Source organism: Hermetia illucens, chromosome 4 (genome assembly GCF_905115235.1).
Source record: "Hermetia illucens chromosome 4, iHerIll2.2.curated.20191125, whole genome shotgun sequence".
NCBI lineage: Eukaryota > Metazoa > Arthropoda > Insecta > Diptera > Stratiomyidae > Hermetia > Hermetia illucens.
Window position 1 is genome coordinate 102,155,831 of NC_051852.1, and position 18,970 is coordinate 102,174,800.

The 18,970-nt window shown below is 37.6% G+C and overlaps 1 protein-coding gene across 5 annotated transcripts in view; it reads left to right on the top strand.

Annotated features, from left to right (window-relative positions):
• The window catches only part of LOC119654374 (RNA polymerase II elongation factor Ell), a 224,997-nt gene that overhangs the window by 118,947 nt on the left and 87,080 nt on the right, over nt 1–18,970 (top strand). The gene's annotated exons all lie outside the window — the stretch shown is intronic.

Sequence of the window (18,970 nt, forward strand, 5' to 3'; positions counted from 1 at the left end):
GATTTTCCGCTAGCAGGAGTATAGGAGGATAGTATTCATGTTACTTTGGAAGTGGGTCATTCCAAGGGCACTTGACATATGACAGTAGAGAAGGAGTTCGGGCATCTCGGGGACACTTGGGGTTCGCATCGCAGGAGGCAGTGATCGTCGCCATACCTCTGGGCACAAGCTCTTGATTTGAAACGACAATAAGGATTTACGGAATCCGGAAGCAGTTAGAGCGCTGCCCTGTCTTGGCACAGGGATTTATATGGTGACTGGACGTCGAATAGCAGTTTACTGAGCTGCAAAGAGAAACTTTCAGATACCTCCTTTGCTATTGCCCATCTCTGGCTGAAGGTCACGCTGGGACACTAGGGGACCTCAAACAGATCTCTAACTGTAGGACAAGGAAGCTCTTATCCTTCGTAAATGCCACGGACTGGCTCTGAACTGGTAAGATTCTGCAGCAGCGGCACGGTCTTAGGAATTGGTGACAAAACAGCGCACCACACACACGCTAATTGCGCCCTTCGAAGCGGTCACTGATGCCTACTTACCCAACTAATATTATTAGCTTCTGCTTTTGTTCACGAAGAGAAAACACTTTGTAAAATGGGAAACGAGCGGACGGAGTGTCAACCAGTTACTCGAATTCATTGTCCATTGTCCTTTTCCTTGCTCGTTCTAAATTTGCTTTGACCAACCAGAACGACCCCTTTATCAGCTCCAGAGAGCAAGCTCACAAACTATGTTTTGTGTTGTGTTCTTCCTCTTTGATTTGGAGATAGTCATCAGACTGTGTTCTGGCTAGATTTAGGCAACACTGCGGCTCTAGAGATAGCTCGGTGTGAATTTACTGCAGGAGGTAGAGCTTAAGCTTTCTAGAATAAAAGTAGAAAAGAGGCAACTTGAAAAGAAATTTATTAAAAGGTCTGGTGGAAAGAGTATGGTATTCTCTCTAAATCTGATGATAATTCACCAAGTCTGATTTAAAAATTACAAAAACCTCATTTGTGAAAGTAGGTAATGTTCCTCTAAACGTCAAATTACGGCATATTGCAATGCTTTCTTCTAGAGTGGGTCTTCCTTCGAAATTTCATAAAATCCCCCGTGCTACTACAGGTTAATCGGGACAGGTTTTTTCACTTAGATTACATTGGAGTTACTTAGAAAGTTTCCGTTTGGCTTCTCACGTCACTGGTATGTACTTTCATAGTTCGCTAGTTGACAGACACTAACGTCACCGCCGATGCTATCGGCCATAAGCATAAATGTGATATGTGCACCTTCGCTGGTGCTTTGATAATTTCTCAATTTTCATAGGCACGTATTCATATTTCTACACTTTTATGGCAACGTAAAAAAGTTAAGTTTCCAATTAATTTTCCATCAATTACATTACATAACTCCTTGTGTATTCAAACAATAATCAGATTGGTCTATGTTCCCACCCAAACAACCTTTCAAATTCATCAATAGCAATCACCAAACATGAAAAATTTCCATTGCTTCAATCACCTACAAAACAAGCCCATGAACCTTCCACTACGCAGACAATTGAAGCTTCAATAATAAAAGGTTAAACTCCCGGAAGTATCTTGAATCAAAAACAGTGGGTTAAACGCAATAATCGGCCTCCCAGTCGATCTCCCTTTCTCATTAATTGACTCGTTGTTGATTCTGGCATGTCCGATATGTGTTTGGTTAGCCCTTCAGGTCATAATCTCACAGACGCACCGAAAATCCCCAATCATACAGGCAGCAACATTATTTTGCGGATATGATGCCATGGGAGAAAATTAAGCAGATCTGAAGCCCTCATTCTTCAAATTGCGTGGTGGGTTTCCAATATCTGACATGCTACATGCCGCCACAATCACTTTGCCACAGTCAAAGATTACTTCGTGATAGACTGAGCATCACTCAAAAATGAGCATGGGTCAATCAATAAATAATGCATGCAACAATCATGATTTCGTGTTGGGATGTTTTTATTTTCTGAATTTGTGGTTTAGTAACACTCGAAAATCAGTAAATGTAAGTGGTTTTCGTTGTTGTTGGTGTTAAGTTGGCCATCGGGACTGATTGAGGTTCAGTAATTTGGACAGTTCACCTGATTGAATCATGGAAATGTAGTTTTTAGCTGGTATCTACAAGATTGTGCTAAAAAAGTGCTCTAGATACGACAAGTCCCAAATTAAAATATTTGCGCTATTTGCTTTTTTCCTTAATTTGCATTCATTGGAGGATTGTAAAAAATTGTTTATCATTATTGACTGTTTTAAAGGTGGAACCACTGATCAACATTGTTACCTTGGTTCGTTTTTTATGGTATTCCATTATCGAACTGGGTCTGGTTGGTCGAAATTTTGAAATCCTGTTTAAAAAATTAAATGGATGTTAGCTCTGAAGATTGAAGTATTTTTGGGTTCATCAAATCAGACTCTAATTCGTTCCCTGTCCATCTCTTTCTGGAGTTAGCCCCATCCATACATTTTCTGCCTTCGTCATGGATGTTTTGCTCCTATAACCAGAGCAAAACATCCATGACGACCGGAACTCGAAGCTGATGCAATGGCAGATACCGACCCTCAATCATCACGTACAGGTTTGGATAGTGTGGGAGAAGAAGGCTACATAGTGTGGAAAAAATATTCAAGAATTTCTTTGCGGCAATTATGACAGGCAATTATTTATAAGGAGCACTGAAGTAAGTTCCTTGATTCAGTTGATAGATTTCTTTAATCCTTTGTACCTGGTGTTTTCGCTTTCTTTTTGTGACTATCATTTTGTTTTGATGAAATATAAAGGATCGGATCATTTAATCACCTTCTTTATTCCTTTGGCTCTGTTTATTTAGTCATATAATAGTAGGTCATCCGAGCATATTGCTGTAATCCTATATTTGTTCCCATTCCCTGATTTGCATGTTTCTATTTCTATAGACCCCTGCTGCACCTATGATCAAATCGTTATACATGCTGCCTTTCTGTCTTCACAAATGACATATTCCTATCAAACATGAATTATTAAATATCTTCGATCCCCTCAATCAATTATATCTCCAACATAATACATATTTATTTTCCAAGCTATCACTGCACAAAGAAAAAAACATTTTCATAACTCCATAATTAATCTGACGATGTATGGATTAATTCAATATTTTTCTCCTAGTCAGTAATAGAGATGTCCATGATTTGCTTTGTATCTATATCTATCCACAAATATCTGATGCACCTTGACATTTAATTTTCTGAAGGAAAGTAGTATTGGACTGGTTATCTGCGTCTGGTTTGTTAGTTTCGTCGAATACACGTCGATTTTTTGATGCCTTTATCAATATGGAAGTTAGGTTTGGATTTCTACACGCTTTGATTAGATTTTTTAGTCAAGGACGAATTTTTAAGTGCATTATGAAAATGAGTAGTTTTAGTAAAAAAAATGTTTGAATGGGCGTGAATATTGTGTAATCGTACTAAATTTAATTGGATGATGTGGATTCAACTTTTAGGTTGTGAGCGCTGCGTATAGAAATCTGGTTGTAATGATATAGTTTGGTAGATTCCAGTCGGAATAGTTAATGGTTGATATGAGCACTTACTGGTTTTTATGGACTTCTAAATGGGATCAGCTCTGAGGAGATGCGTTTTTGGTTTGCAACCAAGGTGGTGAGATAATCGTGTTAGACATCAATCAACATTGATTGCCCATTGCAGTGATTTGAAATGACCAGTCAAAATTCATTTCTGATTTCACCATAGCTTCTCATCAATCTTATTGCTTTCGGACCAATATTTCTTCACTAGAAGTTGTTACATGGCTTTGAGACCAGGCATTCTATTTCTGCACGGCTATAGCCTGGAGATTTCTAAAGTTTGTCTGGAAAATAATGATTACTGATCAAAATCCTATATCATTTTATGTCCTTAATTTGCTTTAATTGAGCACTTCACTTCCATTTAAGGAAACATACTGTGAAACAAGCAAAAGACAAGATCTTGCACTGATTAGTTGGTTCCCGAAGTACGGTATCTGCCATGTAAAAATTGTTCCTCACAACAGTTTTTGGAATATTATATACAATAACTATAACAATTATAGTTTCGTAGGATGCTGATATTTCTCTTGAGAAACAAGAGTCATGAATAGAGTTTAGTTTGGGTTTTCGTAAAACTACTCCAAAACGTCAACTTTATAAATTTTCAAGTTTATGGAAAATCAATGTGGTGAATTGATTCCTTTCTCTGAAATAAGATTACATTATTATCACGTACTGCGTGGCTAGTTTGCAACTTCTTTATAGTCAGCAGGTCTACCGAAGGGGGCAGCGAATGGCTGCCGACAGGAAGACATATATGGTTATGAATATTTAATTCATTGACTATAAGGAAGAACTTACCACAAGAAAATGCTTTCTTTTTTCGATCTAAAAGTTATTGTATTTCTTGCTATGTGCCTAAACAGGATGAGCAATGCCACTCGAAAAATTATCCACGTCTATCGTGAAACTTTAATTCCTTGTAAAGTGAGGCACTTACTGCTGGGAGTTCTTAGGGAATAGTTTCAGATAATCGCGTCTTAAAACTTATAAAAGGCAAACTCGAGGTTCCTCCTTACGCTGTAATATTTCCCGGCAATGCAATTGTAACCCCTCCTTAATGTGTGACCTACCCACAGCCATTTCCAGGTTTCCATCATTGTGGGTAATATTTTTTGCTTCCTTGTATTAATTCGCAAACGTGTTTTGGCTACCAATTAGTTGTATTGGTCAAACAATCTTCATGGTTCGGGTTTCTTAGAAATGCGAGGTTCAAGTCGTACAAGTGAGGAAATAGAGGTTGGAAAGGAGAGGGTATATTGCCTGCTTTAATATTCTTTCGGATGCCAGTAATGATCTGTGAGGCGGCTCCTAAAAGGTTATCACAAACAAAGGAAATCATTCGATGAAAGAATTTCATAAATCATGACATAAGGATTCTAAATAAGCAGCCAATATATAAGTGGAAAAGGGCCCAATAATATTGAGCAGGAAGTAGTATTTCACTACGATAATCTCATTAACCTATTAATGGAGTTACTGGATCTGGGAGTCTTTCCATAGAATTGTAGCACCTGATTGCTACATTTTCAGCAAATTAATTACGTCATTCATTTGAAATTTCTTTACTTGCTTTTTATAGCTGATATTATAGAAGCTTATCTTCTCGCCATTTAGATTGAAAGCTGTTGGTACGTGTACCTCCGTTTATTATATAAATGCAATGAAATTGATAGTCATCTCGCTTTCCTAGAGAAGTAAACATTGCCCTATAAATATTGAAAGAGAGGTTGACCCATTGCTCATTGTACGTAATTCGAAGTACTTCACTGCTGTAGTGGGCTCCGAAACGGCAATAGACGAGTATCAGATCGACCAAAATGTAGATATATTACCGTTGAAAATTGAGTATTCTAAACCAAAGTGTAATATAAAACACCAGTTTCTATCTACAACAGATAGTAGTTTTTTTTTTTAATTAAGGAGGCCCGAACAATCAGTGTTATCCAATTCTAGTTACATGATTCTCAAGGAAACTAGTTAGCTAACATTCCGAGACACTGAAGCAAACTCAATTAGGACCAAAAGGAGGATAGATTTTTAAAATTATGCCATTTTAACGTCTATCCCCATAGGAAAAGGCCGCAGGGATCGTCTGCATTCGAATACTTTCCAATAAAGCTTAATTAATCAAAAGCTGGAATTGATTCAGAAAATAACTTCTTTCTTTTTACCTTTCTTCTGTTGAATTAAAAATTAAGAAGAAATAGGTTCCGAGACGGTGCAATCATCTCGTTGTCAGTTTCGTAATGTTGACGTTGTACTCCGAAATCGAATCCCGGCTAGGTCAAGGATGCTTGTTTTTGTCTAAAGGGCATCAATATATAGTACAATGGCCAATAAAAAGCCTAAGTGTTGGAATTATGGGTCCCCCTTAAAAAAATAGGTGCCGAAAGGTTGGAATTTAAATCCAGTTAGTAGAAATAAATCTAGTTTTTAAAAAGAAAAGGGAGGTACGCTAGAAAGCAATGTGGCCACCTTGAAGTACACCGGCTTGTACACTCAAAGATTATCTTGATTTTAATTATGATCTATGTGCTTTGTTTGTTTCTAAAGCCAAACTAGTTCGAGGCTATTTTTTCCGCAATAGGGTTAAAGTATCTTTTTGAATAAGAGTCGCTTGAAGAGCTTCGATAGCTACAGGAGAAGGCTAACTTTTCTCGACATCGTACTCTATTTGCTTCTTCCCCTATAATAGGGATTACTGTAATGTTGGCCTTTTTCCATCTTTTAGAATCGATTACGAAGGGAGGAGTTTAGTTATATACTCAAATATTACAATTATCTTTTCTCTGGGTGTCTTATATAAATACTGAGATCTTATACCTTTAACCTTTGGCCAACCACGCAATTATCATGCCTACCTTTAACGGACGTTTCGTTTTTTGCAATTTCTAGCTTTGCACACTTTCCAGATCGATTAATTGGAGATAAGATAAGATGTGAACTGCTGAATCCTGTTAGTTTTTGGCCATTTGTGTTTCTTTTCTATTTGTGCTGCTACATGAGCCTGTCGGCTTACCATCTATGTAGTAACCGGGTTACTGCCGGGTTATCCGCATCCTCAATATCTTTGTTGGATTTAAATCTGATGTTAAAGCAGATAGAACGATGGAATTTCTTTGGGAATTTAAGTCAGCTGGTTTTTGAATTTGTAAACCTTTTGGGCGCTTAACATAGTGGTGCGTTTCCAGTTAAGGATAATTCTGGTTGGAGAATGGTCAGACGAAAGGTTTCTACTAATTGCTGTTTTTGTTATTTTCTTCCTAACATTCCACAGTAAGCAAAATTCTGGCACATGATGGAGAGGTGTTTAATTGCATTTTTAACAGTCTCTCCATTTGATTTGTCACTCCGATGATTCCCACGGTGGGAGAAGAATTGATATATTTTCAAGTTGTTTTTTTTTTAAGTACGGGGGAATTTGTAGGCTCGGAGAATATCAATATTTTCTAATTTTAAAGATGTTTCAGTTACTGTATGTATTCCATTGAGGTACTTCAAGTTGATTATCGGGAAAAAACGCTTAGAAGTTCTGTTTGTCTTCCTATCATAACTTGGATCTGAGGCAAGGTGCAAGACCACAGCTGCTGAATATTGTTAGTAAGAGTCAGCAATATTTGGAAAGTGTCATCTTTTTGCAAATAATGGTTTACATTGCTATCTTTGACAGTATTAGCACAGGATATTCCGTAGGACCGTGACTACAAGTATGCACCATTGATTTGTTTTGGGCTGATATTGATTGAGGATGAGTTAATTGATGCCGATTAGTCCTTTTATGGGTTGGAAAGATAGCTCCCTTGAATCCCAATGCATGGTTACTTGTATACGTAGTGAAGCATAGTCCCTATAGTTTATCGTGTGATTTCCCCTGCAATTGCAACTTTTCTATCCGGATACCTACCTTCGTCGCGTGATTTTAAAGGGCGAATTTCGACACATATCACACATTAGGAAATTTACAATGAGATATAGTAAGCGAACTCTCGGGAATTCAAGTTTCACACCAGAGTGCCACGTTTAAACAGTTTTTCTACTGTAATTCGATGCAGATTTTTTCAACCTTACAGGTTCCGGGGTGGGTTCTACCATCATAGGCTGTGGAATTTTCGATTTGTTTATAATGTTTAAAGTGTATTTTGCTTTAAAGAGTTTTTTTTGGGGTTTTTTGCTATATCATTTGGATAAGCATTCTGGTTTACACTTTTTATGATTATTTTTAGCCCTTTTGCGCTCTTGAGCTGATGGTTATGTTAGTTTTCCTTTGCTTGCCAAATCAATAAATAATGAACCTCCTCTGCAGGCTGCACTTTATAACGATATAAAATTGTATTCTGCCTGCTCCAGACCGTTTATTATGCGTTGTCGTTAGCACTGGTCTGTGGATTTATGTTAAAATAACCAAGAATGTGCCGTATCTTCAGGGTCATTCTTGTTGAGGCTGTGCTTTTTATACTCTGCGATTGCGAAGTAACATTTTTGGCCAATTGGATCGGCGAGGTTTTTCCCAGTTGAATGATCTGAGGACTTTGCACTTATCGTTGGTGTTTTGGGAAACAGATGGTTTATTTGCACTATCAGAAGGGTTGTTCGTATTATCAATTATTCACGTTTGCCCTGGTATTTTGTAGGCGAGCATATTGCATATTGTTTATTTACACCGCACATATACAAATTGCTCAGAATGCGCATTTTTTTAACATCCTATACAACATTGGTATAATTATCGAAGTATATTTTACGTTGCCTGTTTGAGAGCGCATGAACTGCACTGAAGGTGAATAGATCGACTGCGGTAGAACAGCGCGGCTCATCAACCGTCAGTTTAGCGTTATTTGCAGCCATAGTGCTGTCTTGGAAGTGTTTAGTTTTTTAATTAAAATTTATTGTAGAATGATTTCTTATTTTTAATTCTTTAGTTGGAAGTAAAGTATTTTTTTTTGTATTCTGGAAACAAATATAATATTCAAATGCGCTGCCTGGACGAAGTGGCGTTCCATAACTGGCACTCTTTGTGACCGAGATATCAACGAACGTCTCAATTCCAAAACTTTACCGCAAAATCGTTTGCCTTGCCTTCCTCTACGGTTCTGATTGGTGGCCGACTATAAAAGGCAATGGATAATGCCTCGTGGTAGTGAAGATGAAGATGAAGAGATGCCCTTGGAGCAGCGTGACCCAAAATAAAGGTAGATTTTAATCGCTCCAATTATATAAAATATACATAATATGTACGAATTATATTCAAATGAAATTCGTCATAAGTTCAGACCTAATCCAGGCCGAAGTGATTTTTTTGTTGAGAATGCTGGGAGTCCTGAGTCCGCACCCACTTGGGAAGCAACTTCCTTGCTAGGAAATCAATTCGAGATGCCAAATATGAGAAATTGTACAATTTAAAGATTGATTCAAATAATCAGTAGATGATTCCGATTTCTTTTATGCATTGTTCCATATGCAGTACCTTTCATCTGAAAAACTCCATGCGTCCATACCATGGAGTGGAAAATCCTGAACTAGCTCTCTTAGTTAAGCGGAACATACTCAATATTCATGTTCTTTTCTGCTTTTCGTTTCCATAAATTTTAATGAGGGTTGGCTGCCACTCACATTCAATATCGATTAAACAATTCGCAAGGCTTTTTCTGTTGCAAAATTACACAACGGCAACAGTTTGCAATGTACAATAACACAAATACACCTAAAATATGCCCTACATACGTAGATATTTGATATGAATTTTCAACTCTCCCGCAAATGAATACAAATATCAAAAGCCGGTAGAGGGGAATTCGTCTAGTGCTCTCATTCCCACGTGAGTACACTAGTCGATATTATTTTCCTCTAGTAGTGTGTTAATGTATTCAAAGAGCACTGTCAATGTGTGAATGGAATTCGCTAGATTGTGTGCGTATGACAGAAATTGTATAGAAAAGCGCCAAACGAATGACCTTGCATGATAATTTTAGCGCAGAGAATTGTCAGCCTCCATGGGTATAAACGGGATGGCAGCACTTCTTGACGCATACATTTGCATCCAGATGATTGGAAAGGTGAATAAGCTTTGGTGTGTTAGTCTCTCCCATACATCTATCCTTCAGTGAGGCATTGCGCCCAGCTGTTTGGGGTCTACTGAGTAATGAGAAATAGTGCATGCAGAGTTGCTGACTTGAAAGCGGTGAATTGGGTATGGTTGTATTTGGGATGTCTCTCCATTTGTCACTTAGAGAAAGAGATAGACTTGGTACGCGGTATTACACTAACACTATCACAACTTGCCGCCGACATATTATCTCCCTTCACCATCGAATGAACGGAAATTCTTGTCCAACTTGTTGCAGACCTGGGAAATTTCAAAGGTCACACGATAAACAGATCAGCGAAATTTTCATTTAGAAAATGATAATTTTTGGTCAATTTTTGGACTTTAACGTTTCACTTTAATTATTTTTTTTTACTTCGATAATTACTTGTTCTTATCTAACTTTTTATATTTTGCTGCAAGCGAGCATTGACGATATTTATTTATCAATGATATCGTTGCAAAGTTCATCAAATTATAATTAATGTGGTATAATTAGATCATTATTGCTGGTGGAGGCTATATTCTGATGGGGGTGATTGGAATTACCTTTCAGGGAAACCTGGCGCAACCGCCGAACATAATGAATGATAAGTGAAAGCGAAAAATTCAAGTAAATGGAGACTTTAACCTCTTGGGGCAGAGGCTAAAGATTATTGTTATTTTACGTTCGCATTTTTTATGATTTTAATAATTTAACCAAAAAATGGGTTTGGAATAATTGGAAACCTAGACTAAGAGGACAATTGAGGATTTGGTTTTTCATGAATAGTGAGTTTTTTATTCCTGATATACCAGTATTTCGAGGACCAGTTGTTCTCTTCCTCAGTGAGTTTTTACCTCAAATGACGATGAAAATAAAATCAGACCTTCCCGCTTTTGGTATGCTAAAGTGAGATTTAATTATTTATTTAATTCAAATGTACAATGAGTAGAGAGTTTTCAAACCAGGATCTACACTAAGCGGCGTACGATATGGTAAAACTTTATAAACTACATTTATTTCTTAATTCAAAATAAACAGTGCAAATAGACAACTCAAAAACAGTTCCTTACAGTTTTTGCAAAAATTAATAAAAAAAAATCTAAGCGATAAAAGATCGTACGACTGTCATTCTTGAATATTAGTCTGTCAGTTAAATATCAATACTTGGGTTTCCCTTGCCTTCCAGGTCTGTTTGCATCCGCGATGGCATAAATGACACAAGTTTCTGCGTAATACCTTAAGGAGCTTTCTTTATAGAACGCTTTGAATTAATGTGGTGTTTGTGCAACTGATTATCGAGGTAGTCCCACAAATACTCGATTGGACTCACGACTAGATTCTGCGGTAGTGAATGCAGCTGCTTTGGAACATTATACAGTAGCCACTTATGTACCATACGAGCTGTATTTTTGGGGTTGTTATCCTGTTGAAAAATATAATTCGGACTCTGATTCTTTTTATTGACAGATTTCTGTAAATCCCCCAAGCCAAGTCCATTACCTTCGCCATTTTTCACGGTGCTCCGTAAATTTTCTATCTCTAATGCAGTACCTTTTTTCCACCAAACTTTTGATGCACCATGGTGACCAAATATCTTGTACTGACTTTCATCTGTAAATACAATCTGTTTTCAGAATGATATGACATGGTCTTTGTGTAGAAAAGCAAATTGTTTCCTTTTAAGTTTTTTAGTTCCACCGATGAAAGACTTTTTCCTAGCTATTCTAGAAAAGTACCCGTGTTTGTTTAGAGTTTTCTGCATCGTTCTAGTGCTAACACCTACATTCTGCTTTTGTAATAGTTTTTCTCTTAGTTTTACATTATTTGTTCTTGGGTTTTTGCGTATGGCACTATCACTGTTTCTTCCTTTTCAGGCAACTTATAAGGGCACCCTGTCCTTTGCTATTTATGTAAAACAAAATCTTTTAAAATCGGTTTACTGTTTGTCTGTCTGTTCGTCACACGCATTTTTCTCAGAGATGGTTGTAGCGATTTACACCGAATTTGGTGGAGAGGTGGAAACTGTTAACGCTCACGCATGCAGTGAGTTACACTATTCTACGTCGAATTTAAGAGGGGGTTCCCAAACATGCAAAAGGGGATGTACATTTTTTCATCAAATACAGTCATGTCAAATGAAAGGTCTCGATTAGTAGTTTCCGAAGCCTGTATTAGTTTTGACATTTGTTGAAAAGGTGGGGAGTGCGAAGAAACTGTCCAACCGAAAGATTTGAAAAAAATCAGGAGGCTGCCACTGTATGGTGTCTAGGTTCCGAAATACCCTCCATACCGATATCCTTTCAAATAAAGTTAATAATAGTATATTACTCTACTTTTTAATAATTGGCTGCAAAACCCCCCTTAAGTTCTTCCTAGCGTCACGAAAATTGCAGTAATGTGGCTATAAAATGGAGCATAATCCTACCAAGTTTTGTGGAAGTCGCACTATTTCTAACAAAGTTATAATAGGTTTAAGTTGTTGTTTCTTTGCAAATTCAACACTGGGAATGTCAGTATCACCCGAAAGTGGATACTCTCACGTAATATATGCATATATTACGCACACTCAAATGCCTTTATATAAGAAATACACAAATCCTTTCAAACCTGATTTGTTTATAACTTTCCACGATATGTTGGGTTTTTGATTTTTTTTTTTGTTTTTTAGCTGTTTCCGATAGTGTTTTCCTTTGATAATTCCTTTGATAATTCCAAATTAATCACGACTTGTCTAAAATCGGTCGATGTTTGCTTTCTTTTGTTTTTTGTAGGCATTTCTTTGCACTCAAAATAAAGGAAATGCGGAATGGTTAAAGTAGTCGTACGATGCCTTCTGTCGTTTGAGATTAGATGTATATTTGTATTTTTTCTGCTATTACTCAAAAAGGATGTCATAACACTTCTAAGTAATAATATATAATAGAATAAATAATAGTCATATAAGGCCTACAAATAAGTACTGTCGGTTTTCACAATAGATGGCGTAGCTTGTTTTTTATTCCATTGATCCACATTTCCAAACATTCATCGGAAAGCTACTGTCAATAGGCACAAACGTCAGTATAAATTATTTAATTGAAGTGTAAGCAACAATACTTTTTTCATCAACGAAAATGGCCAATTTTGTACCAAATAATGTGTTTTTGCGGGGAGTTCTACTTCATTATTTCAATATGAAGAAAAAAACAACCGAAATTCATCGCATTTTGGTGGAAGTTTATGGTGACCATGCTCTATCTGAACGACCGTGTCAGAGGTGGTTTGGACGGTTTAAAAGTGGCAATTTTGACTTGGAAGACGAAGAGCGCGCTGGACAGCCAACAATTTTTGAAGATGAAGAATTAGAGCCATTGCTCGACCAAGATCCATCGCAAACGGAAGAAGAGCTTGAAAAAACACTTTTAGTCACTCAGCAAGCCATTTCCAACCGTTTAAAAGCAACGGGAATGATCCGAAAGGTTGGAAATTGGGTTCCGTATGAACTGAAGCCAAGAGACGTCGAACGTCGTTTTTTCACGTGCAAACATCTGCTCCAACGACAAGAAAGGAAGGGTTTTCTGCATCGAATAGTTACTGGCGATGAAAAGTGGATCCATTACGATAATCTCAAGCGTCGGACAACGTGGGGATACCCCGGCCATGCCTCATCATCGGCGGCCAAAGCGAATATTCATGGTGAGAAGATCATGCTGTGTATATGGTGGGACCAGCTGAGTGTGGTATACTATGAGCTGCTAAAACCGAACGAAACGGTCACGGGCAAACTCTACCGACGTCAAATGATACGTTTGAGCCGGGAACTCAAGAAAAAACGGCCGCAATGCCAGCAAAGGCATGATAAAGTTATTTTGCAACATGACAATTCTCGTCCACATGTTGCACAGCCCGTTAAAACATATCTAGAAACGTTGAAATGGGAAGTCCTACCCACCCGCCTTACTCTCCAGACATTGCTCCTTCTGATTACCATTTGTTCCGGTCGATGCAGCATGGCTTGGCTGACCAGCACTTCTCCAATTACGAGGAACTCAAAAAATGGCTCGATGAGTGGATAGCGGCCAAGCAGGCCAATTTTTGGCGCGATGGTATCTATGAATTGTCTGAAAGATGGAAGAAAGTTGTGGCTAGCGATGGCCAATACTTTGAACAATGAATGTATAACCAATTTTTCACAATAAAGCTCCAAATTTAAAGAAAAAACCGACAGAACTTATTTGTAGGCCTTATAAATAGATTCGTTTAACGAGAAATGTTAGACCGCCAAAACTGTAACACTGCACACGGAGAGTACCTAACCATATCCTACTTCCGGCAGACTTTCAGGTTCCGAAGGTCAGTAGCGCGTGAACGGCAACGCAATGAATTTTGGTAACTATGAAAAAGGAATCGCGGTTATTGCGTTGCACCAATGTAGGAATACGCCGAAAAAGATTCATAGTCTGTTAAAAAGCTGCCGATAAAGTTTTTAGGACATTAGCTCGATACCGCGAAACACTTAATGTGGATGACAGACCGCGGGAGGGGTGTTCGTGCTCCGTACGTCGTCCGAATGCCGTGCATTCTGTGCGTGAGCGTGTTCGGCGCAATCCTCTCCGCAAGCAGAAACGAATGTCGGTAGAAATGGGCGTTTCAACTTGAAATATGAGTCGTATTTTACGAGATCTCGGCGATGCGTCAGACATATGTTAACGCCGACGGAATGATCGAGTATATGCTCACAATAGTTATCAAATTCTCCGCAGGACCAATGTCGTCACCATCCCACTTCTGTCATGGTATGGTGGGGCGTCTCTTATCACGGAGTAACTGATATTCATTTCTGCAAGGCCGGCATCAAAACCAATGCGAGCGTGTTCGAAAAGATGTTAGAGGATGTAGTCGAGCCACTGAGTGAATCTCTATTCGCTGGAAAGCCGTAATGCTTCCATCAGGGCGCGGCCTCCGATCACAAAGCCAAGATAATTCAGCAGTGGTTAGTGGCCCATGTTCCTGACTTCATAACCGCAGATGAATGGGCCTCAGGCAGCCCAGATTTGAATCTTCCTTTGGGCTAAGTTAAAGGAGACTGCCTGTCATCGAACTTACACCGATTTGGAGAGTTTGAAGGCCAGCATCGAAAGCTCAAGAAATGTTACTTCATACTGTGCGCAATGCATGGCCTCACACACTTCGGGCCTGTATGGCTGCTAGCGGCGGCCATTTTGAATATTTTTTTTCGTTTAAAAGCTCTATGTTTCCATTTTCTAATAACATACTTTTCGATTGAATTGGTTTATTACTTCGTGAGAAATAAATATTTGTTTGACTGACAGACTAAATGAAAAAAATGATGAATTACGATGAATTGTGTCGCCTTTTCAAACATACTCAAAAATATTACGGTGGAAGGAATTATACAGAATGAATAAAATAATGGATAAATAAAGCCGGTAGTTTTCAGCCAATCAAGCATCATATTTTTAAGGTTTTCTGAGAAAGAAAACTTTATTAAAATCGGTTCATTGTCCGCCTGTCAAATGCACTTTTCTCAGGAATGATTATACCATAATGAAATAAGAAATCGTAAAAAAAATAAAATTATACCCAGAAGGTGTGTATATATCTGAGGTAATGACATCTTATCCTGAATAATTAACTGAGATTTTCCCGTGCAATACATCGAGTAATTAAAAATAGTTGTATTTCAAGTGGGTAGCAAAAAAGACACTTTATATCCAAATCCAGTAGTATTTAGTATTTTATTGAGCACCCCTTATTTTTTATAATCTCTTTTTAGCAAACTTTTATGCAATTTTCTAATATATTTTCTCGGACTTTGTTCCAGTGCAAAGATAGCAGTTGTTTCTAATTCCTTTTTGTCTTGAAATTGTTTTGATTTAGCGTAAACGATTCCGGTTAGATAATCCAAACAATTTCCGATAATATTTAGTTTTGGAGACCCTGCTGGGAAATTGAGAACTTCAATTGTTTTCTACTGAAAGTACCGCTTAGTAAGCGTAAGTAGTAGTAGTGTGAATTCCAACAACATTATCTCTCTAAACTCCTCATAAAGTTTGTTTATTTTTAAGTTAAAAACCGAATTTTAGACTGTCCGTTGTTTCCTATACCAGCTCAAACCATTACATTTCCACCACAATTCTGTCTTTTGCTCGAAATTGTTGTTTCTTTCTGTGAACCACGAAACTGATAACTGAAACAGTCATCCCCATCGAGTAGTAGCTTTCAACAAAGGCCATTCTGGCCAATCTGTGCTCTTATATAAGAAGCGATATTCTCTGCAATTTACGGCGCGAATGTTGAATTCCTTGAGAGTCAACTGCTTTGCTCTACACATTACTATGAATTCACAACACAAAATTAGTTAGAAATTGCCTTCCAATATTTAAAAAGAATTGTTTTGTTTGACGACGACTTATTACTTTTATCAGCACTTTCACATGCAAAAAGGAGTGTATAATTTTTTTTCATCGAATATAGCCATGTGAGGTATTGAGAAAACAGTATTCAGTTAGTACATTCCGAATCAGGTCTAAATTTTAGCGCACATTGGAAAGGGGGGAAGTGACGGTCAAAAAAGGGTCATTTAATGGCTCATTAATCATCAAAAGAATAGAACCATTCTCGCGGAATACCAATAAGAGTCTGGCTTTATTCAAAATTCTACGTAACAGCTTTCTATTCCGTCCCGAACCCGTCACAGGAGACGTCGCCTATAGAGCATCTAAGTGGGGAGGGCAAATTCAATATTTTTGACATCTGCTGTTTTCGCCTTTTTTCGAAGTCAAAAAACTAATGCAAACGCTCGAAACATTTGCCACGTTTATGAATTTGGCCTCACTGACGTGTCAACAGTATAGTTTGCAAAATTCAAGTGGCGGCATTGACCTCGGTGTTACGGTCCTGCATGACTTTCTAGTGCAGTCATTAAAGCTTTCAACCTCCGAATTCTTCCATTCAAGACCGGTCAACATGAAATTAGGGGACTATGCACTCTAGATCCATCAAATTTTTAGAATTTATTGAAAGGGGTTAAATACAGTGGATTCTCAAAGCATTCGACTTGCTTTCAATTTGTATGAGAAAACCATGTTTTGTTTTTATTGATTTTTATATCAAAGATTCAGGTAATTACATTATTTTGATCATAGCTCCGTTATTGATTATTCCACTGACTTTTGTCATACCTCATTTGTTAGTGACTTTTCAAGCACTTTAAAAGAGCTTCAGATCAATTCCTACCAAAACTTACTAATTTTGTGTTATTTGGTCTTGAAAGTATTAATATTTTTTAGACATTACGAATTTTCGTTTGACGCGCCATAACTCTGTCCATATTGTACTTACAAAAAATAAAAAAAAAACATTCTTTTTGTTATTTAATATGCTTTGTTTCGCTTCAAATGATTTCTACATAAAATGTGTGGTTTTCGAGCTATTTGCAAAAATGCGTTGAAAAACATGCATTTTTAGGTGAGAAAATGACATGTATGAACATGAATAACTCGAAAACTACGACTTGCACGAAACATCTTCACTAAACATTTTTTGCTTAGAATCGACCAGTTAATCGAAATAACCACAGAAATCCATCTGTGGTTATTTCGAAAAAAAATTTACACCTAAGAGGGGTGGTAATCGGCACTATATAACTTTTGTTTCTTATGCCATCGTCTACTTCCACCCCAAATTTCATGTCAATCCGTCTTGATTGAAAGAATTCGGAGGAAACATCCTCTCTTCGGCTTTAATGACTGGACTGTTCAGATTTGGGCGAAGATCGTCCCAGGGCAGCTTTAAAGGAGGGCAGCCCCCAAACAGGTGGTCGAAAAAATAAGCTGCCATCATGTAATAGTGCTCACCGCTCTTGATCCGATGAGATTTGCTAAAAATTGGTAACATGTATGCTTCACGACGACAACGAAGAAAGCAAAGAAAGATGCCTTGAAATTTCCTCTTAGGATTTTGCCCGCCACCGAGCAGAACGTTGACACAAGCAATGTTTCTTGTACCGAATCGTGGCAATACTAAAGTATAATATATTATAATTTTTTTTTGGGCAATTGATAATATGAAACATCATATTGGCAAGTTTGGTGGAAATCCTATTAATCCTATTATTAATGAATTTATAGTAGTTCAATGTTGTCTTTTCCCAGTAAATTTTCTACAATCTAAAACGGCAATGCATCTAAAATATCAGTATCACATTAAAATATGTAGTCATCGATATTGCTACTGTAAATTTAACCGGATATTCCAAATTCAAAATTCATCATTTTACTAACACGGGATTGGATGCTTTCTTAGAATCGGGTATTAGTAGATCCAGATGTGAATGAGTACCTGAATTAAATTACGGGGCGAGCGTAATACAGACCACAATCCCTTCTAGTGGACTAATTTAAATACTTGTAATAATTTAATCGATTGCGCGAACATCAAAAGCTCATCTGAGTTAGTGTTTCCTGTTCAAGTGAAGTATAGGACATACACACAGTTTCTGATGAGACTACTTCATTTTCATTATAATCACACTTAATGCTGTGCAATTGATAAGCTCTCAACAGCGAAACATCCACAAGATAAACAAACGTCCATGACGACTGGGTTTCGAACCCAGAGCAACGAGATTAAATGGATGACGCACCCCCTTTAAACCATACCGCCGTCGCTTTTCTAACAGAAAATGAAATCAGCAAGACGCCTGTCTGTCACATCCGATTTACTCATAAACGGCTAAACCAATTGTCACCAAATTTGGTGCAAAGGTGTAGTCTGTGAATCCCTTTACATATAGTGAGTGATGCCATTTTGTGTTGAATTTTGGGGGGGGGTCTCCTTGTGGAAGGGGGGTGTATTTTTTTACCGAATGCAGTCGTATGGGGTATCAAATGAAAGGGCTCAGTACTTTTCGAAACTAATGATTTTTTTTAATACTTGTGTAATTTTGGAAAAATCCAACTATTATTAACAAAGTTATAGAATGTCAAAATTGTGTATTTCACGTGAATTTATCGCCCACTAAGATGTCCATGACGTCATCATCATATAAAGTAAACTCATATGAACGGCAGAGTTGGAGTTTGGGAAAACATGTATATCAAGGAATATTTTGAATTGGAGGTATATCCGAATGGGAAAAGCGTGAGTAGGAAATTCCTCAGACAACTTCCGAGTTGTTTGTATCTGTTTTTGGTGAGCTTCTTTATTTTTGCTTATAATGTTGAACTCCTGGTGTGAAGCGTACGGAATTAGCCGTAATCGATAGAATGCTTTGCAGAGCAAATTATCTGTGTAAACAGCTTCTGACCCAATT